The 23,557-nt window shown below is 36.2% G+C and overlaps 1 protein-coding gene and 1 long non-coding RNA gene across 2 annotated transcripts in view; one reads left to right on the forward strand and one right to left on the reverse strand.

The window, feature by feature from the left end:
• LOC101041147 (uncharacterized) overlaps positions 1-13,316 on the forward strand; it is a 75,615-nt gene extending 62,299 nt beyond the window's left edge. Inside the window, exons 2-3 of the long non-coding RNA XR_012512113.1 lie at positions 9,929-10,061; positions 11,204-13,316. This is a non-coding gene — a long non-coding RNA (uncharacterized LOC101041147). The remainder of the gene's footprint in view (positions 1-9,928; positions 10,062-11,203) is intronic.
• The window catches only part of CDK6 (cyclin dependent kinase 6), a 462,424-nt gene that overhangs the window by 294,265 nt on the left and 144,602 nt on the right, over positions 1-23,557 (reverse strand). The window lies entirely within an intron of this gene.

Below are 23,557 nucleotides of genomic sequence, written 5' to 3' on the forward strand. Positions count from 1 at the left end.
CTTTTTCTTATTTAAAAAAAAAAAAAAGAACAACAAAAGAAAACTGTAGCAACTATATCAGATGATTGAGGGTGGTTGCAGCCTACTTCTTACTCCTAGGCTTTTACAAATATTGTACTCCCAGGATCTGTTAATTCAGCAGGGCAGAATATTTAAATGATATAACTAGGAAACATTAGGTTAATACATCACAGTATTACCTGAATTTTGGCTATGCTGATGTTCCATATTTTATGAATAGCTATAATCCTTAAAATATCTGTTCAAATCTCACCTTGTCAGTAAAGTCTTCTCTCTTCTCCTCCTTAGTGTTCTCTATTTCTACTACCCTGTTTTATCTTTCTTTACAACACTTATCATAATTTGACATATATATTTGCTTACTTATTTTCTATCTCCTTCCACTAGAATGCAAGCTTGAGCAGCAGCTTTATGTACTTAGTTTATTGCTGTATTACAGGTATCTAGAAAAATTCTGGCATAAGTATATACTCAGTATTATTTGCCAAATGAATGAACAAATGAAAATTGAAAAATTAGTTTGATAAGAAAGAAAATAATGATTTCTAATTTTTTTATGCTACAGTATTGGAAAGGTATTCCATGAGAAATATTTGTCCCAGAATCTAAAGAGAAATCTCTCTTCAGATAGTTCTCAAGCCAATTTTAGACAGATTTACTTGAAGTATGTTTTATATCAATTAAAAAAATGGCAAAACTAAACTATCTTATTTAGCGATGCATATCTAGGTGGTAAAACCATAAAGAAAAGCAAAGAAATGGTTATTCCAAATATTTGGGTAGTGATTACCTTATGGTTTGGGAGTGAGGAATGGGGAGGGAGAGAGCTGTGATTTGGAAGTTAAGCTCAGGAGATTTCTGGGGTGCTTTTGATCTTAGACTTCTTGATCTTGATGGCAATGACATGTTAAACAGACACATTTTATGTTTTCTCTTTATTTGGTTATAGTTCATAATTTTTAAATTTAAGAATACCACGAGGGAACTTCCTGAGGTGCTGGTAGTTTTCTATTTCTTGACATGAATGGTGGTTGAGAAATGTGTGATTTAAAAAAATTAAATCTACTTAAATTTTCCGCACTTTCCTCTTTGTTCTATTTGGCTAAAAAATTGTAAAAATAAAGTAGATAAAAAACTTTTATGAATTACTCCCGGCGTACAGAATAACGTTCAGACTCCTAACCTTTCAAATTCCTCCACATATTGACTACCACAGCCTTTCAAATCCTAACTCCCACTGTTGCCTTCAATAGAAACCAATAATGATAGCTCAAAATAAATAAAAAACCCCCCAAAAACTCCAATCCTCAAAACTTCAAACAAAACAAAAAAGTCCCCAAAGACACTAATTTTACTAAATGTCCTTTAAGAAAAAACTTGACCTTGCCTCTTTTTATTCTTTATTTGAAGGATTTTGTATTGCCTACCACATGTTTTCCTAAGATGAATCAGAGCAGGATGAAATGCTTGCTTAGTCTTTGATGATAATGAATGTGTGTTTACACATTCGTCAGAAAGGACAGATTTCTCCCAAGTTGTTACCTAACTGGTATTGTGTGTTTAGATTAAGAATTTTCTTTCTGATTTAAAACAACTAAAGCCAGTTTTTTAGAGAACATATATATATTTATATTTATTATATATTTATTTTTCATACATATATATTTGTTTTTCACTGTGTTTTCTTGGGCACAAACTGGTTATATATATGCTGTTAGTTACTGGTTTGTGCCCAAGAAAACACAGTGAAAAATGACCGAAATCAAGCCCCGTGTCTTCATGTGCAGACTCTCAGCTTCACACTTAGTCATAGTTAACTTCACACTTAAACGCCATTGAAAGAAGCAGGGCCAAATGTTCCTGGAAAATGGGACTCTTAGGTTCACAGACATTTGCTGCAAATACCTGAGCCCCATGCTTCGGGAGGATCTCACTAAGATTGATGTGCAGCTTCCAGGGGAAAGAATGAGGGAGGGGCAGGATGTGGTCTTGGTGAATAAGAGGCGGCCCTCCTTCCCCACCCCTCTTCTGAGTCAGCATGCAGACACACGGCCCCACATGGTGCAGTTCTGGCTCTCGGATGAGCTGTCACACCCGGTCCTCCCTGTCTGTCTTCATTAAAGCACTTGGTGATTTCCAGCAGCCCGATTTGTCATATGAATAGTTTTGTTCTGTCTATAAATTAGTCAAGCAATGAATTTTTGAATCTTTCTGATAAGTGACACAGTGGCTTGAGGTGGTGTTGGGCTTGCTTCTTGGTGGATTTGCTTGCCTAATTTGGTCCTTAAAATGGTAAAGTAACATCAGCTCTTTGTAGACAGTCTCGCAAAAATTTGAGCCCCTGCTTTTGGAACCAAGTCAGCTGGGTTGAAATTCCTGCTTGCCACCTTCCAGACCTGGGATTTTATAGGTGCATGCATTCCTTTTTGCTTTAGGGCATGAAACATGTGCTCAACACTTGGTTGCTGCAGTGGGAACTAAGAGTCATTCTTGCTGGTGGTGCTGGTGGCAGAAGTTATGGCAATCTTCCAGAGAGCAGTGGCAGATTAGCCAGCGCCCATGTCTGGGTTTCAGGGCTGGCAGTGTGGCAGAGTGGGTCACACTCTCCAGTGCTGGGCAATAAAACAGTGTTTTCACACTGGACTCAACTTGGCTATTCTCGCAACTCTGGGAGTTCTGCAATGCCCTTTTAAGCACATTCCCTTTTGCTTAAACCAAACTTGGTCTCTTTTAAATGTAACAAAAGATATTGACTGATACACTGACCTTGTGAAAATTTACTTTCTCATCTATAAAGCAGCTTAATAATATTTATCTCTAAGGGTTACTGGGAGATTTCAATGTATTAATGCATGCAAGCACTGAGTGGTGTCTGCACTAAAATACTAACTATTAATTATTAATAATGTGCTGGACACAGGACGAACATTGAACTGTCTGTAATGAGAGTGCATCTTGTTATCAGGAGGGCCTCACTGTTTTAGCTTTAGGAATGATAGGATTAAAAGTAATTTGGGAATTTTTATGACTCACGACTTTAAGGTGGTTGGTTTAGGCAACCATTTTGTTTCACTTATTTAAATTTAATTTATGGACTGGTAAAGGCATAAACATTAATTTTACAGCTTGATTATGACATAAAGCAAGATACTGAACATTAACACCACCACAGAGGCCCACTTTGTGCTCCTGCCCCTGTTGTTACTTCCTCCAAAGGTACCACGGCACAGATTCCTATTACTATAAATTTGTGTTGCCCGTTTTTGAAGTTTATTTGAATGAGATTACATAGTATATACTCTTTTTGTTGCTAAATGTTATACCTTTGAGATTCATTAATGTTTTTATAATTTTCTTCATTGCAAAATTGTATTCCACTGTACATATATACCACAATTTATCCATTCTATTGTCAATGGGTGATATGGTTTGGCTCTGTGTTCCTACCAAAATCTCATGTCAAATTGTATCCCCAGTGTTGGAGGAGGGACCTGGTGAGAGGTGATTGAATCATGGGGACAGACTTCCTCACTGCTGCTCTTGAGATGTACTCGTCACAAGATCTGGTTGTTTGCAAGTGTGTACCACCTCCCACTTCACTACCTCTTTGTCCTCCCAGCCATGTGAAGACTGTGCCTGCTTTCCCTTTGCCTCCCACCATAACTGTAAGTTTCCTGAGGCCTCCTCAGAAGCAGAAGCCTGTACAGCCTGCAGAACTGCAAGCTGATTAAACCTTTTTTCTTTATAAATTACCCAGTCTCAGGTATGTCTTTGTAGCAGTGTGATAATGGATTAATACAATGGGCATTTGGGTTGCTTCTAGTTTGGTGCTATGGAGAATAATGTGCTAGGAATATTCTCATCCTCATAACTGTGTTTTTGTGCACATATATATGCATTTCGGTTAGGTTTATACCTGTGGATTGAATTACTGAATCATAGGGCGCACATATGTTCAGCTTTACTGGCAACAAAATTTCCAAAGTGGCTTTTACCAATTTACACCCCTCAAAGCATCCTATGAGTTTCTGTTGCTGTATATCCTCACAAATGCTTGGTATTGTCAATCTTTTTAATTTTAGCCATTCTGGGGTATGTGTAGAGATATCCTATTTTGTTTTCAATTTGCATTTTCCAGACAACTAGTGATGTTGAATACCTTTGCATGTTCATCGGCCATTTGGATATCGCTTATTAAAGGCCTGTTCAAGTTTTTTGCCCTTTTAGAAAAAAATTGAGTCTGTCTTTTTTAAAAGATTTATAAGAGATATTTATATAGTCTAGATATGAGTTGTATGATTTAAAAGTCAAATATCTTCTTTCACTTTGCATCTTGCCTTATCATTCTCTTAATCACGTCTTTTGATGAGTAGAAGCTTTAAATTTTAATAAGTTCAAATAATCAATCATCTTATTTTGGTTAGGACATTTTATTTTGATTAGACTTTATTTTTAAAGCAATTTTAGTTTTACAGAAAAATTGAGCAAAAGAACAGAGATTCCCATATACTCCCTGCTCTTCCAGTTTCCCTATTAATTTATGTCTTACATTGATGTGATACATTTGTTATAGTTGATGAACTGATATTGATACACTGTTATTAATATAAAGTCCATCTCTTCTTATATATTTATAAATATCCTATTGGTTCTGTTTGTCTGGAAAGACCTGATTAATACACACTGGCAACCACTAATCTTTTTACTCTCTCTATAGTTTTGTCTTTTCCAAAATGAGATTTGTTGGAAATACACATATGTAGTCTTTCAGACTGGCATCTTTCACTTGGCAATATGCATTTAAGTTTTCTCTATACCTGTTTTTAGCTTATTTTTTCTTATTGTTCAGTAATATTAATATTCCATTGTAAGGATGTACCACAGTTTGTTAATCCATTTATCTGTTGAAAGACATCTTGGTTGCATTCAATTTTAGGCAATTATTAATAAAGTTCCTATAAACATTCATGTCAAATTTTTGTGTTAATGTAAGTTTTTAACTTATGTGGGCAAATATATAGGAGTATGATTGTTGGATCATAAGGTGAGACAAGGTTTACCATTGTCATAAAATTCCATTTGTCTTCCAAAGTGGCTGTACCATTTTGCATTCCTACCAGCAACGAATAAGAGTTATGGATGGATATGTGTGCTTGGGTGTGTGTGTGTGTGTGTGTGTGTGTGTGTGTGTTTGTGTTTGTATACTATATATGTATATGTGTTTCTGTTTGTGTATATATGTGTGTACGTAAAACTTAACTCCAACTTCACATCAGATATAAATATCAATTCCAGATGGATTGAAAGATAAATCAATAAAGGTTCTAGAATATAACATAGGAGAATATTCTGTTTATAATATCCTTCAAAGCATGAACTTAAGAGAATTAAAAACAAGTCACAGACTAAGGGGAAATATTTGCAAAACACATATCTGATAAAGGTCTTGTGTCCAAAATATACAAAGAACTCTTAAAACTCAACAGTGAGAAAACAAATAACCCTATTACAAAGTGGGCAAAAGACCAAACACTTCACCAAAGAAGATATACAGATGGCAAATGGCATCTCAACAGATGTCCAACATCATATGCCATCAGAGAATTCCAAATTACAAAAAGATATCACTACACATCTATTAGAATGGTTAAAATCCAAAACACTGATAATACCAAATGCTGATGAGAATGTAGAACAATCAATCCAGCATAATTTATTTAAAAGACCATCCTTTTTCCACTGCATCATAGTAACACTGTTGTTGAAAATCAGGTAACTGTATATCAGGACTATTTCTGGATTCAGTTCTATCCTCTTGGTCTATTTTTCCTGATGCCAATATCACTCTTTTGGCTACTTTAAAATAAACTTTTAAAAAGCTTTAAAATAAACTTTGATAGCTGTAAGCTAATCTTCACAATTCTCTTGGCTATTCTTGATCCTTTTATTTCCATATGAAGATCAGAAACAGCTTGCCAATTTCCATAGACACAGACAGATAAACAAAAACGTGCTGAGAACTTGATTGTAAGTATTTTGAATCTATAGATTAGTGTTATCAAACCTTTTGGTCTTGCAACCCTTTTACAATCTTAAAAAGTATTTAGAACTCTAAAGAGCTTTTGTTTATGTGGGTTATATCTATTAATGGTTACCATAATTAAATGGAAGACTGAGAACATTTAAGACTTATTAAATTACTTAAAAATAACAATAAACCCATTACATGTTAAAATATATAAATAAGTGAAAACAGCTGTATTTTCTAAAACAAAAACATATTAAGTGAGAAAAAGAACCTTGCTTTATGTTTTTACAATTTTTTTAAATGCCCAGCTTAAGGGAAGAGTGGGATTCTCTTATTGCTTCTGTCTTTAATCCACTGTGGTGTGTTGTTTTGATTGTAGTACATAAAGAAAATCTGGGCTCAGGTATATGTAATTGAAAAGGGAAATGTTTTAATAGTGTTTTCCAGAAAATGGTGAATATTCTTCTATGATACTACAATGAAACATAAAAAGTGGTAGTTTCTTCAATTTTAATTGTAGTGTTTGATACTTAAAAAAAAAAAACGGATTTTAATTCCCTGGTGATTTTTAAAAAAATCTTCTCATCTATGTTTTTTCAAAATATCAGTTTACAGCTACTTTAAAGTCAGTGTCTTATAACTCCAATATCTGTATCACCTATGGTTCTATTTTTAATTGTCTATTTTTTCTCTTTATTTTTGTTTGGCCCCATTTCCTACTAAGGATTTTTTTAACTGAATATAAGAAATGTATTGTAAATATTGTAGAGTCTCTGAATGATAAAAGCTTTTCCAGAAAAGATTTAATTTTCTTTCCTGGATGGCAGGTAGAATACGTGCAGAACACTTTAATCTGGCTATGGCTTTTATATTTCTGTATTATTCTTACTCCTAGGTTATATCTTATTCAGAGCTTTAATTGAAAGCCTGAAGTGTTTACTAGTGTCTCTTTTACTTGGTAGTTCCTGAATTCCAATTTTTGTTTCCTTGGTACCATGAGATTGCCTAAATATCTGCTTAGCTTTTTAGCTTCTTAGCAGCTTCTGTCTAGTTTCTGCCATCTTGCCCTATGTGTGCTCATTTCAGAAATCAGGAAATGCTTCATAGGAAAATTTGCATGCTGAATGTTGGAATTTCTTCACTGTAACTCCCTTTTCTCCTGGAGCTGAATTCTTATATTCTGGGCCTTAATTTCTCTTCTATGTGTAGAACGTATATTAAAAGTAAGAAAAAAGTTTATTACAGAAAGCAAATATGTCTTAATATTGGGGAATTTATTAATATGATTCATCAAAATGTTTAAAAAATGAACAATCCTTTCTTAGAAAACTCTAAATGTTTTTCGTAGTAAACTATAGCTTGATGACTGCTTTATCAACAGGACTTAAAAAAAAACTTATTTATCTATCCAAGGGGTTGACAAATACCGTACATGGTTTAGTCTCTTGTTTTTGTAAATAAAGTTTTATTGAAACACTGACATGACAATTTATTTATGACGTCTATGGCAGTCTGATGGTAGAGCCATTTCTATTATTTCTCTAAGAATATAACACAGGCAGAGTAGCTGAGAGCTTAAGAATTCAGGCTTTGATCTGGATTCAAATCTGTGCTCTACCACTTTCTATCTATATAACAGGAAATGTATTTAATATTCCTAAGCCACCGTTTCTCATAAAATAGTAAGAATACTTTATAGGGTTGTTGTGAGGATTATATGAGATAATGCATATAAAATCTTAATTGTAAGAGTACAATAAATAGTACTTTTTATTATTATTGCAAGTGAATGGTACAGCCAAGATTTTTTGGACTCATTTATCTTACTATCTTTAGGACTTAGAGTAGTATATAGTCTTCAACAGAGAGAGTTCTCACACAGCACAGAGAAAGTGAGTGAAAGACTATTTAGGGATAATTAAACAATAAGGATCTTCATAGGCCTACAGAATAGCAATATTGACAACATATGTACCTAAAAGTATGAAAGGAAAATATGCAGAGTTTGATATTTTTGTTGGTTTGCTTCAAAAATACCAATAAATACATTGCAATGCAGTGAGAGATTATTTTTTAATCTGATGACAGTGCATGACTTCAACTGGGTCAGAGAAAACTAAATTGAGGGTTGAGCCTTGGATGAGAGGGAATGAAGGCCTGCTCCAGGGTGGCAAAGGGAACAAAAGAAATGCATAGATTTCAGAGACATCATGAAGGAAGATGCAGACTCAACAAAGTTTCTTGAGTGTCTGCTGTGGGTTAGGTGTCATGCTAGGAGCCTGCATAGTTTTCTCATTGATTTGAAGGTGACAAACCGAGGCTTTGAGAGACTAAGTGATTTGCTTAGTGTCACGGAACTAATAACAGATTTAATGTGGGGCTCTAATTTCAAGGCCAGCTTTGATTTTTAAAGATACCTCAACTACCTCTTTTGGAGTCAATGACAAACTGGACATGGAAGAAAGATGAGGTGGGAAGCGAGATAATTGAGAGCAAAATACCATGAGAAATCAAGAAGTAAACTTATACCAGCATGCATATGTATACACATGCGCGCGCGCGCGCACACACACACACACACACACACACACACACAGAGTCCCATCCTCCCTGTTATGGTCTAAATGTTGGTGTCTCTCTCAAATTCATACATTGGAACCTAGACCCCAACAAACATGATAGTATTAAGAAGTGGGAGTCCTTTGGGAATAAAGTTATGAGGGCTCTGTCTTCTTTAATGTGATTGGTGCCTCTTGCAAAAGAGGGTGAAGGGAGCTGCCTTGTCCCTACTGCCATGTCAAGATGAAACAACAAGGTGTCCTCTGTGAAGCAGAGATTCCTTACCAGCCACTGAATTTGCTGGTGCCTTGATCTGGATTTTCCAGCCTCTGGGACTGTGAGAAATAAATGGCTATTACTTGTAAGTCTGTAAGTCAGCCTCCAGCATGAGCATCCAGTTTTCTCTGACCCTACTGAAATTACGTACTGTCGTCACATTTAAAAACCATTTCTCCTGCATTTAATTTATTTACTGATATTTTTGAGCACCCAGCCTAAGGTATTTTATTATAGCAGTCTGAATGGGCTAAGACACTCCGAAATGTATAACAATACACACAGATTCTCTAGTTAATATCCATAATCACACAGAATCCACAAATTTCTTATCTGACAGCAATGTTGTGAAATAAACTTGTGTAATATGCTTCCCAATAAGAATGAAATACAAACAGATATAGTAAAGATTTATGGCTAATTTTTATGGAACAATTATCAAATCATAGTACTGTGGTTACATGTGTTAGGCCGTTGAATCACAACCCTGTGAGAGTCTTATGAGATAGATATTCTCACTGAATCCATTTTACAAACAAGGAAACAAATGCACAGAAAGATTGCCCAATGTCAACTATAGTGTACAGCTGGCATTGTCTTTCAGCTACAAATTGGAAATTGGAAGCATAAGTCTACTCCATGTTCTGCTTTGCGCAATTCCTATTTTTAGGATATTTAGGTGCTACATGGCAGGGGTTGTAGGCAAATCAGATAAACAAACATTATCTTTCTGCATTGAGGACCCAGTGACAAAATGACAATGTATTATGATCTTTGTGTATATATGAAAAGCGTATCTTAGAACTTTGCCCATAGCAAACAGAATAAATGTACTATTTTCTCTGAAAAAAAAAAAAAAAAAAAAAAAAAGGAGATGTTGCTTCTAGCTAGTGTTCCCTCTTCCTGTTTCTTAGGTATGGTATGCATTTTTTAGTTGTTTACCTCTTTTTCTCTGTTATTTATCTTTCTTGCTGGAGACTTACATTTTTGAAAAATGCCCATCAATTTTTACTACCAGTCCCAAAACAGAGCTTCTCTTTTTAGCTCCTCGCCAGTCTTGAGCATCTTCCTACTCCACTTTGGAAGCTGAAAACCTCACAGGCCACGCTTTTATGGATGCCTGGACATCCCCAGTGTGGGCAATGAAGCTCTTTATATAGAAGATGGAATTGACTTGGTATGTATTTGAATTTGCTGTTCCTAGAACCAGAGATAGTTTATTTGTGGCCAACAGAAAACTTACTAATCTTTCTCTTTTAAGGGACCAGTGACAGAAACCCAGCACAAACTTAAGCAAAGGAAAAATATTTTGGGTGACTGACTGCATTTTTTTTCTTTAATCTGTGAAAAGTCATATATTATTTTTTAAAAGCCACACTTGCATATATAACAACTGAAGTGAAAATAACTGCATATAGTTGCATTAGTTTCTAAGCTCACCCTTACAAACAGGAGTACTTATTCTTAATATCAGTTACTCAAGTGCAACAATGTATAAGTTTTGGAAGAAATAAGTCAATATAAATGTATGAAATGTTAGGAAGGCATTTCTAGGTATAGTAAATGTAATGATTCAACTTTGCTTTTGAAAAGTACAATAGCTAGAAAATTATTTTTTAAAACCCATATTAATTTCTTATTTTGATAAAATTCTTAGAGAGAAATAAAACATGAGAAGCTCTGCCATGAAGATAACTAATGGGAAGGTGTTCTTGATTATGTTAAAGTAAGGCAAAGTATCTTTAAAAACTGTGAAAATGTATTTTAAAATGCAAATTTTCTATGCAGTATGATACAGCAAAAATATATGAGAAACAATTTGTTTTTTGGCTTAATTGATAGAATGTGTATTTTATTTAACCTTGGTTACAGGTCAAATGGATTTAAAAAATTAACTTTTGCTAAGAACATGAGACAGTGGTAAGGGGTCAGTTGAACTCATTTAATATTACTGTTTTGAAAAAGTAAAGACTATATGGTATAAAAATATTTTTTAAAAATGGACTATATTGGTCGTAATCTTGTTCAACATATCTGTAAGCCTCATGCTTATAAAATCTGAAGCAAAAATAACTACTGATCACCCTGTTAATCCTTTGGGCATTCCTAGTTGAATTAAGTTTGTCCTTGTTAAAGAAATTATCTTCGTTTTTTCCCCCTCAGGCATGCATGTAAAACAGTTCCTCTCTCAATGTATGCCTTAGGCAAAAAGTTCAGTGCTCAATTACCTGCTGTCTGAAGTCTCGTATTTTGCAGTAAGCAAGTGAAATAGCATTTTAATCAGAAGTCTTGACCTCTGCTCTTCTTTTCCCTTCACAGCCATACAAGCTATTTGGCATATGAAGGTCTTGACCTGAGAAAACCATCTTGGATAACCACAGCAAGGAAAAGGAAAAATGCAACACCTAGGAGATTTCAGTAAACAGTAGAATCATGCCAACCTAATCTGTGTTAAAATGCTTGGAATGTGGGAGCCGCTGATGATGCCTGTTGTCTGTGTGTCTGACTGAATCCTTTCTTTTCTCAGAGCAGCAAAGCAAAGCCTGGGAACCAGGCCAAATGCCTGCCACTTACCTTAAATTGATCAGCCACTTTGAGATTAAAACCCCTGAAAGCTGCCACACCGTGAAAACAAGGCCTCCTTCACATTAAAGGCAAATTGCGACTTTGGGTTTGCTGTGATCTTTTTTCCATTTTATCCAGTTTTTCACAGTGTACTTTTTTTCCCCCTTTCCATTTATGCTCCAATATAGAAGCCAATAGTTACAGCATCTTGGCCAAGCATTCATTAAGGTTTATAAGAACAAAATTTATGGTTATTTAGGAGTTGGCGCAAAGGCAGGCTGTTGCTGGAAAAAGAAAAAGAAATACAGGTGGGAAATAGAAGCCTTCATAAAAGCCCATACTATACAGTAGTATACTGAGCTCTAGTAGTGGGCTGGGAGGAAAATGAAATAGTATTTGAAACCAGCTACTCTTCTATTCTGAATTATTCTCGTTATGGCTCTGCAGATTATTGAAACAAGTATGCTGGTTATTACAAGAGATTTATCTGTCTTGGGTAAACGCTTCCATTTATAGGAGCTGGCAGTAGAGATAAATATATGTGTGTTAATCAGGCTGATTTGCCATTTTGGCTAAAGGACAAAGAGCATTTTAAAAAGTGCATCCATACACACACACACACACACACACACACACACACACACACACACGACCAGAATGAGGGCTGTCGCATAAAGAGAAGAGTCACATTATCCTCCTCCTCAGCAGACCTTACATAATGCAGGGCCTGTGTTCCCAAAAATCTAGGGTGTGAGTAAAACACACCCTTAATCTTAGAATTCTGGTAGTAATGTGGAATTCTGATACAGGCTGGAAGGCTGTATTCTCCTTCAGGAAATACTGTTAATGATTCTTCCTTTAAAAAAATACCCTGATTTTCTTCACGAGGGGAATAAGAAAGCTCTTTGCCCCATCTTTGCAATATTTATGAAGTAAGCCCTTTAAAAATATAGTTTAATTTCTACTCATTGTTGTCTAAGAACTACCCAGGGTATTTTCATTTATTGAAAAAATATAAAGTTTCAGTGTTTCATGATGTAAACTGTTCCTAAAATATCACTTATTTTAGCTGACCCGGTAACTCACTGTATGACCTGGGAGATTTTAATTTAGATGTTCAGCCATCTCCTATTATCCAATAGGAATACTAATAACAATGATGATAATAAAACATACTCTACCAGGTACGCTGTGATGAGGCATTTGCTTCTACGTCCATAACTTTGCACATGCTAGTATATTTTACCCTTTTCTCCCCATGAAATTAAGTTCATCATTTTTACTGATACTGTTTTGAAAATCTTCCACCTGATTCTTTTTATTCCTTTTTATCAGCATCACTTCAACAGGGATGCACATACTGATATTTTGACCCGCATTTGTTCACAGGTTGCTCTGCAACAGACCTATTTAATTGTGCATGGATATAAGTACTTCTTCCTAACTACACACTCTTAAAGCTCCCCAAGGGCAAGGGTAATGACCTTCTTGATATCTTGTTCTTATTATAGTCCTCTGTTCTGAAAAGACACTCATTAAATTTGGAGAATTGAAGATGGGCAGAATCTTTTGTGTCATTTCATAAAATTCCAGCTACAACTCTGGATGCATGAGCACATATGTGATCATCATTTGCAGATAATACTGATTATTTCTGAGCCTGGGTTAGTCTGTTTAGTAATCATAAGTCATTTACCTTGTTTTGTGGAGTGTCAGAAAACCAGAGCTGTGATAAAAGGAAACAGAAAAAAGCTATGGTTCAGTCTGTTGGTCAACTCTGTTTCTGCCTCTTTTTAACCAGTTTGTGTTAAAATTTTGTCACTTAAATTTTCCACCACACCTAATAAACTTGTATCTTGACCACAAATTTTATAATTTCCAAGTCTTCATATTTCCTATTACTTCTGATTCTTCTGTATTTCTTTAGCTATCAAATATTTCCAGAAGTCCTAGTATATATTTAATGTTAGGGTAATGATAATTCAAAAGTCGCTATATAAAATGAAGTAGTTGGTAAGAAAATACAAACAAGCAAATGACTGCCTGTAGCAGTTTGCTTTGTATTTTGTTGCAAAGGGTAACAATTAGAGGACAATCCAAGAAAATACATTGAAGAGTCATATTCCACCATGAAACAGTCAATATGGACGGTTGAGAGAGTATACATTGAAAACGCCATCACAGAATGTATAAGATTTGAACAGGGTCTAGAGGGATGAAGGAGAAAGGAGGTAAGGATCTTTAAGTGGGGGAATGGCATAAACAAAGGCACAGAGGTGGGAATGATCTTGGTGAGCTCACAAAGCAGTCAACCAGGCTTCCGATGGAGAGGTGGGAGTGTAGCTAAAAGTGTGGCTGGAAATAGGATTGAGAGAGAGACAAGAGCCAACTAATGGAAGGTCTTCAAAGTCAAACAGAAGAGTTGTCACTGTCTTGGGAAAAAAGCGGGACACTCTTAAGATTTGGAGTCCAAGAATAAAAGATTTTAAAATGATTATCCTTTTTTCTTTTTGGTGCAAAGAGCATCGAACCTGGAAACAGAATGCCTAGGCTGTGGTCTTGGTTTCACCATTTTCAAAATGTGCAATCTTGAGCAAGTGAGTGAATCTTTCTGAGCTTTAGTTCTTGCATTCATAAATGGGGGCTGACAATATCAGCCTTGCTAGTCAGGTTCAGCACACCATTAAGCCACTGTAGCTACACAGGTGTGAGGAAATGAGGATCTGGAGGGTGGCAGTGGCTGCAGAAAATGAGTGGGAGAAACAAATCAAAGAGATGCTGCAGAGGCCGACCTTGTGTCACACAGGTGACTTTGGTCTGCCTGTCTCCAGAAATAAGTAACACTTCCAATTCACTGCTTTCCCTGAAACTTTATCTTGTCACCTGAGGTCCTTTACACATTGTCACATTTTGCTGTTCTCTTTCTTCCCTTGTCCATTTTGGGAATCACCCAAGAGGGTTCAGACTCTCTCTGAGGAGTCACCAACAGATTTCCAAAAGACCTCTGTTGTCTACTGAGTTTCTTCACCACTCAGCTTATATGCTTTCATCTATTAACCTGTTAACATCTTTCCTTAATAATATACATCTTTTTTTTTTTTTTAGTTCAAATGATTGTTTTATTGCAAAAGGAAATAAACTAAGTTAAACTACCACATGTGAGTTACAGGTGTCACTGCATGAATGTATTGACTGAACATCTGCTGGGAAATGAAATGTGAAACTCAAGCATACTTTTAGAATTATATACATATTTTTGTTTAAAGCACATTTTAATGGTTCTGTAAAAGTGTAACATCTTCCTTAGAGCATACAAATGATTAGTATCAAAATCAGACATATAAATACCATGTGAGTTCATTAATTTTTCATTATGCCTGTTGCAGAACTAGCCCTGTGACCAGGTTCTGGCTGTGGCTTAAATCACATGCACACTACATTAGTCCTTCCCTCTTCTTCTGTTCTGGGCTAAGGGAGTCCAGAATAGGCACCATTAGCAATTCCTAATGAAAGCTCTACTTCCTACTTAGAAGCAAACAGTAGGAAATTAAATCGGTTCAATCTAAAAACATACGGTGGTAATTCTGTTTCACAAGGGATGCTGTTTAAACAGTTAACTCAGAGTGAACTCCTCCTGTTCTTTGATTGGGAAGCCTTTCAGACCTTAATTACTGTGTTCTGTGAATCTGTGACAGATCTTGGTAATGTACCTTATTTTCTGTAGCTCTACAGAGTTTCTGCAGAGTGTGATTCTAAACGACTTTTATTTCCCACCTAAAACAATTCTTGAGAGTGGTGCCAGCAAGAATCACTTTTTGATTATCATAACCCCACAGAAGCACTCATTTTAATAACCACACATGCATGAGAGTACCTTTGAGGGAGTCTGGGAGTCCAGTGGACAAGTTCCAGCACACCATTAAAGAAGAAAATTTGAGAATAGATGCATTGAAGAGGGTAAGAAAAACAATTTCATTTACGTATGTCACTCTTCTAGGTACAGCGCAATACCAAGAGAGACCCCTTTAGCCCATGATTCTCCTGCAGGAAAAAGTGAGAGTATAGTGAGTGAGCACCCAGCTTACTCAACCATGGGGTGGTGCCAAAGAGGCCCACTTGTTTCTAGCCCCACCCAGAATACTGAGGTGGTTAGCACTGCTGAGTGGCTGGGAGAAGCTGGAAGAAGGGAAGAGAGATGGGGATTCACAGCAACCAGGGCGTGGAACTCAACCAAAGGCCTTGGATTCTACTAACTACTTTGGGGACTTCATCAGAAAACCTGCCCATGAGCTGCTTGGGAGACCTCGCCTGCAGACCCCTTCAGCTGGCTCTTGGGAACCCCCAACACTATGTACCTCACTCCTGCCCCTGACTACAGCTGGCCTTGTACATGTCCTCCTGAACAGAAAGTAAAAGTCTCTGCAGATGGCTTGTGAGCTTGCACAGACAACCAGCCTGATTCTGAAAAAGAGGAAGAAGGTATATAAATTTAAGCATTTCAGGGCACTGATATAGGCATAAGAAATGGTAGCCTTTTATTATCTACCATGGCTTGTGTGATTGAGAGAAGACATACAATCTTAAGCATTTTTCTTGAGGAGGGAACAAGAGATATTGAGTGGGCAAATCCATAGGTAAGTTTTGAGACAGCCTCAGAAATCCCTAGTCAGGCCTGTTGGTGATGGTGTTTCTTTTCTGAAGCTAGTCAGTGGAGACTTGAGGAGGTGATTACTTTTTCAGGTGTCTTTACTTTCAGGAACAAGAAAAACCAAGTGAACATGATACTATCAGAGGAATATAATAATTTTCCAGTAACTGACCCTAAAGAAATGGAGATCTACAAACTTCTCACAAAGAATTTTAAATAATTGTTTTAAGAAAACTCAGCTGTGTTCAGCATCTGTTCAACACAGACAACATGATCAAGTAAAATGAGAAGTTTAGAAAGAGAGAAATTATAAGAAAGAACCCTTATGAAATTCTGGAATTGAAGAACAGAATGAATAAAAAAATATGCAACAAAGAGCACCGAAAGCAGACTCGATCAAGGAAAAAAAAAAATAAGAACTCAAAGACAGGTCATTTGAAATTATCCAGTAAGTGAAGAAAAAAGAATGAAAAGAAACAACAAAGAAGCCTATGGGATTTATGGGACACCTTCAAGAGAATGAATTTATGAATTAATGGAATTCCCAAAGAAGAAGGGTGAGAGAAAATAGAAGAAAAGCTCATTTAGAGAAATAATAACTGAAAACTTCCCAAATCTGGGAGAGATATGGACCACCAGGGATATAACACATTTTAATCAAACTATCAAAAATCAAAGTCAAGGAGAGATTTTTGAAAGCAGCAAAAGAGACTCATCACATACAAGAGAATCCCCATTAAACTATCAGTGGGCTTCTGAGCAGAAATTTTGCAGGCCAGGAAAAAGTATATGATACATTCAATGTGCTTAAAGAAAAAACTGCCATCAAGAGTACTTTACCCAGCAAATCTGTCTCAGAAATGAAGAAGAGAGAAAGACAAACAAAAGCTAAGCTTCTAAATTCCTTAATAAGTGGATATTTAAGATCTCTGGATCTGCAACAAATATGCCTTTTTTTTTTCTTTTTCTTTTTTTTTTTTGAGATGGAGTCTCCCAGGCTGGAGTGCAATGGCACAATCTAGCACATCACCACTAGACCTGCCTTGTAAGAAAGCTAAGGGAGTTATTTGAACTGAAAGAATGCCAATTAGCAATACAAAAATATATGAAAGTATAAAATCCACTGGTAAAGCTAAGTATATAGTCAAATTCTGAATACCCAAATACTGTAATGATGGTATGTAAATCAATTTAAACTCTAGTATAAAGGTTAAAATACAAAAATATTAAAAATAACCAGAACTACAATAACTTGTCTATATATATATATATATATATATATATATATATATAGTATAAAAAACAGACTGTGGTATCAGAACACAAAATGTGGGGATAGACACTAGAAATGTAGAGTTTTTATATGGATATTTCAATATGCCTCACATAGAAAGACAAATACAGCATCATCTTATGTATATGTGTAATCCAAAAAAGTTGAACCTGTAGAAACAGCAGAATGGTGGTTATCAGGGGCTGGAAGGTAGGGAAAACTGGGAGATTTAATTAGAGTGCAAACTTTCAGTCATAATGTGAATAAGTTCTGGTGACTTAACGTACAGCATGGTCTCTCAAGTTAATAATAATACATTCTTGAAATTTTTTAAGAGAGTAGATCTCAGCTGCGTGTATTGGCTCATGCCCGTAATCCCTGGCACTTTTTGGGGCTGAGGCAGATGGATCACCTGAGGTCAGGAGTTCAGGACCAGCCTGGCCAACATGGTGAAACCCCATCTCTACTAAACATACAAAAATTAACCAGGCATGGTGGTGGGTGCCTGTAATCCCAGCTACTTGGGAGGCTGAGGCAGGAGAATTGTTTGAACCCGAGAGGCAGTGGTTGTAGTGAGCCAAGATTGTGCCATTGCACTCCAGCCTGGGAGACTGCATCTCAAAAAAAAAAGATAAAAGAAAAAGAAAAAGAAAAAAAAAAAAGGCATATTTGTTGTAGATCCAGAGATCTTAAATATCCACTTATTAAAGAATTTTGAAGCTTAGTCTATCATCTTTCCTCATTCCTGGTTTTCTCCATGATAATACCATCTCTTTCTACTCTGACTGTTCTCCTAGAACATGAGTGTAAGTCGCAACAAATTTTTCTTTTTTAAATTTTCTAGTGAGAAGTATAATTCGATTCAGTCATTTCACCTACTGTCTGTGACAACTTCTTCCTCACATAAGGAAATTTATTCCCTTAAATGCTGAGGTGGTTGCATTTAACATTGCTCAAGGTGTACAATTAGCCTGACTATGTTTTAACTCTCCTGTCTATTCCTCATTCCTTAATGTTCTCTTTGGAGGGGAGCATAGAACAACAAGCATGGACTTTGGAGTCATATCTAAGTTTGAATTCATGCTTATTCACTTCTTAGACGTATCACTTTGGGCAAGTTATCTAACTTCTCTTAACTTCGGTTTCCATAAATGTAAAGTAATGACACTAAAACCAGCCTTTTAGAACTGGTGAAATAGTATATACAAGGAGCCTAGCACAGATGCATTGCATCATTGCCTGGCATGCGGTAGCTTCAATAAACTACAGCTGCTGCTAAACCAATAATGCTTCTGCTACTAATCTTGCTATTGTCACAATCAGATTCATTTGTCTTAACCTTTTTCTCTACCCCCGAAAACTTTATTATTTAAAAAAAAAATTTTACCTTCAGTTCTAAGATACATGTGCAGAACATGCAGGTTTGTTCCATAGGTGTACATGTGACATGGTGGTTTGCAGCACCCATCAACCCATCATCTAGGTTTTAAATTTTGCATGCATTAGTTATTTGTCCTAATGCTCTCCCTCCCCTTAACCTTGACCCTCAAAAAAAATTTTTTTTAGTACTTTAAGTTCTAGGGTACATGTACAGAATGTATAGGCTTCTTACACAGGTATACACATGCCATGGTGGTTTGCTGAGCCCATCAACCCGTCATCTACATTGGGTATTTCTCCTAATGCTATCCTTCCCTCCACCCCCCACCCCCCACCCTCCCAATATAAAAAATATTTTTTAAGAACATTATACTGGGCTGAGCATTACATAGTGGCTCATGCCTGTAATCCCAACACTTTGGGAGGCCAAGGAAGGTGGATCACTTGAGGTCAGGTGTTCAAGACCAGCCTGACCAACATGGTGAAACCCCATTTCTACTAAAAAAAAATATACCAGATTAGCTGGATGTGGTGGAGAGCACCTGCAATCTCAGTTACTTGGAAGGCTGAGGCAGGAGAATCGCTTGAACCCGGGAGGCAGAGGTTGCAGTGAGCCAAAATCGTGCCATTGCACTCCAGCCTGAATAACCAGAGTGAAACTGCATCTCAAATAAAATAAACATTATGCTGATTGAACATTGTGTTTACTTTTAAAGGATGTCTTTAAAAGTCTTCCATTCCCTCCACGTTTCCAGTCTCACTTTTCCAGAGTCTTCAGGTTCCCTTCTCTCCTACCTAGCCAGCCTCTCCCAACCTGCCAAGTCTTCGCCAAGTCAAGATCCCACCCCTTCTGTTCTGTTTGTCTGCATTAGAACATAAACTCCCCAGGGCAGGAAACTTGTCTTTCTACATATTTGTCAAATACCGTGTACGTTTAGAGAGCTAAACAAATAACAAATATTACCCAGTCAGCATGAACTTGTTCAATAAATATCTTAGGTATTATCTCTAGGCTCTAATTACACCAGTTCTATGGACATGAGATATATAAACAGAGAGCTGGCTAAAAAAATAAAATTACATTTTTGGCTTCTCTGCATCAGAAAGAGGCTGTCGATGTGGATGGATAGCTAAGTGCTTCCTATCTCCCACTCCTTGAGAGCTGAGTTCCAGCTATCACTCACATCACGTATCACATCAAAGGGCCAGCCATAGGTCAAAGATTAGTCCAATAAAGTCATCTTTCCTCTGCAACACTGACCATAGACAAGCTGCTAAAACCTCTCGAGTGAAATTTCTCTAGTACGTGTAGGTTGTGCTACACAAATACCTGCCTATGCATATGTTGTTTCCTAGTTATTGTATTGATCTGGCTCTGTATTCTTAACTGGACTCTAGACTCCCAGAAAGTGCCCTTTCCTTCTTTCTTATTCCCTCACAATACTGGGAACTTAATATGTACTCAAGAATTACTTGTTTTGACTTGAAAAGCCACCAAACTGATGGTCTCCTCCGTGTAAGATTTTGGCTAATTTCTCATTTCTAAGTGTTTTCAAAATGCTTATATAAAATATTTTAAACATACAGAAATGAATTTATAAAATGATACTTATGTACCCAGTGCCTGGATTAAACATATGTTAATATTTTGCCATGTTTTCATCAACTTTCTTGTGTTAAATAAAAACAGAGAGAAAATCACCTCCATTCCTCATTACTTCTTCCAACCATCTCTCAAGGTAAGATATCTTTCAGCTGGACTATATCATTCTCATCTAAGGTTTTTAACTACTACATGTGTAATTATCTATAAACGATGTATTTTTGTTACATGTGTTTTAAATTTTCCATCCATAGTGTTACTGGGTATATTTTGCTGCACCTTGGTTTTCTTCCTGCAAGATTCTATTTTTGAGATTTTCCATGTTAATATTTGTAGATCCAGTTCCTTAATTTTAGCTCCTGACAATAGTCCATGGGTATATCCATGCACTCTTTTGAAGGGGCAAGTTCGAATATTCATACCTTTTTATTGTTCTAAGTAGTGTTGCAGAGAACACTCATAATAATCATCATTCCTGGAACCTGTGTTATTACAGGCAGTATTAGGTGTTCTGGAGCCTAACGGCTCCACTCTAAACCACAGCTCTACCACAACAGTACGACCTTGGGTGTGTTATTTAACTTCTCTGCACCTTGGTTTCCCAATTAGTAAAATTAGGATAATGATAGAACCTTCTTGAAGAGAATAAAGCAAAAAACGGTCTTCCTGTATTTGTTCATTCTCATGCTGCTAATAAAGACATGCTGGAGACTAGGTAGTTTATAAAGAAAAGAGGTTTGACTCACAGTTCAATATGGCTGAGGAGACATCAGCAGATTTACAATCCCGGCAGAAAGGGAAGCAAACACATCCATCTTCACAGGGCAGTAGGAAGGAAAATGAGTGCCCCAGGAAGGGGGAAGCCCCTTATAAAACCATCAGATCTCGGGAGAACTAACTCATTCTCACGATAACACGATGGGAGAAACTGCTTCCATGATTCAATTATCTCCACCTGGTCCCTCCCACAACATGTGGGGATTATGGGAACCACAAGTCAAGATGAGATTTCAGTGGGGGCACAGACAAACCATATCACTTGCACTTAGTAGGACCTAACTTTCTAGGTGTCTGCCCTAATGATAATTGTAATTGACAATTACAGGTCAGGTGCTGAGCATCTTTTTAATATCTATTGCCAAACTGATTTCCAATTGGTTGTACCAGCTTACACTCTCTCCAGCACTACATGAGTTTCTGCATCTCCATATCCTTTTCAGGACCTGGCATTAGCAGTGTGACTTTCTAATTCTTTCAAATACAAGCAGACTCAAGAAAAAAATGAGGGAACAGGAAAAAAGACGTGTGCTGGTAACAAGTAATCAGAAAGGTCAGGTGGCCAACAGAAAGGAAAAAATTAGTGAAATATTTGGGAAATTGTGAAAAAGAGACTCTTTTACCCCCTCAGCTTAATATTGAGTATGACTGACAAATAAAAATTGTTATGTATTTAAGGTATACAAAATGGTTTTGATATTAGTATACATTGCAAAATGATTATCACAATCAAGCTCACTGACATATCAATCACAGTATTACATTTTTTGTTGTGTGGAAAGAACATATGAGATCCACTCTCTCTCTCTGTCTCTTTTTTTTTTTTCAGGCGGAATTTTACTCATGTCACTCAGGCTGGAATCCAATGACCTCCCAAAGGGCTGGAATTACAGGTGCAAGCCACCACGCCCGACCTACTTTTCATTCTTGAGTCTCTGATCAGGTTGTTCTGGCTGCCTGTCTCTCCCCCTGAAACCCATTGTACAAGGTTCCATTGCATGGAAATCAGTCTGTTTATTTCTATTGTCTGTTTATCCATCAATCCATCTTTATCTGTCTATATATCTAATAATCTCCCACCTTTTTTCCAAAAGGATTTAAAATAAGTTTTAATAAAATTATATTAATAGATATAATTCATAAGATAAAGTATGATAATATATCTATTCAATAAGATACTATAGGTAAAATTATATCTATTCAATAAGGTTAATAAAAGTGAAATGATTATAAATTTACCTGAAATACTCTTTCCCAGCCCCTCACTCCCATTCAACCACCTACCCATCACATTTCTATCATATTTTAAGATCCAGCTCAAAATTCCTTGTCAATCTGATGCTTCTAGGTTGCCCTACCACTGTTCCATGTACATAATTTTATAATAGCACTTATTATATGATTTTATAACTAGTTGTTTCTTGTAAGTTTTCTCACAAGACTACAAGGTCCTTGAGGTGGGAACCCAAGTTTTGCTCAAAATGTCTGGCATGTATTAGGCACACAAATCATTATTGAATAAGTGGATGACTAGAAAAAATGAGAAAAAAGGAAAGAAGAGGAAGCAAGTGTGCTAAGTGTATGGATTAACATGTACTTCTGTTGCTGAGCATCAGATTTAATTCTGGAAGCTAGGGCAAAAGGGAAACACAGAAAGTCACGTAATTCTCATCAAAAAGGAATGGCAAGCATATTCTCAGGGAGGCAATATTTATGGCTATTTATGTCTGACTAGCCTTTATTTGGGGGCCTTTGTAAATTGTTATAAGTAACATGAAATAAGTAATATGTTCTAAACTGATTTTTTTTCAAGCAGGAGTTTCATATTAAATAAAGCATATCTCCTTATCTAATAATGGATGGCAAGGTTGCCAAAGAGCTATAACCAGAATTTCCCAGTACTATTGACAAAAGATCCCTAAATTTATTAAGAAATGTGACACAATATTACCATGAAAATGCTTTCACTTTGTTGTCAATGAGTTAGTATGCCACCAAAGGAAATAGTGTGCTAATCACCAATTAATGTAATTCACAGCAGCATTAAAAAAAACATACGTCAAGTGCCTTCTTTTTCAGCATATTTATTTTTTAAATTTAAATTTCTCTTTGAAATGACAAATAGTAATTGTGTATGTTTATGGGGTAAAATGTGATGTTTTGATATATATATGTACACGTTGAGATATGCTCATATCAAGCAAATTGATGTATCAGTCACCTCACGTAATTATTTTTGTAGTGAGAACATTTAAAATTTATCATTTTAGCAATTTTGAACTCTGCAACCCATTAACTATGGTCACCTTGCTGAGCAATAGATACTGAAAAGTTATTTCTCTTATCTAATTGAAACTTTGCACCTTTTGGTCAACCTCTTTCCATTCCTTTCCCCTCCTCTCACCTCTGGCAATCACCTTCTCACCT

This window comes from Saimiri boliviensis, chromosome 10 (genome assembly GCF_048565385.1).
Source record: "Saimiri boliviensis isolate mSaiBol1 chromosome 10, mSaiBol1.pri, whole genome shotgun sequence".
Classification (NCBI taxonomy): domain Eukaryota; kingdom Metazoa; phylum Chordata; class Mammalia; order Primates; family Cebidae; genus Saimiri; species Saimiri boliviensis.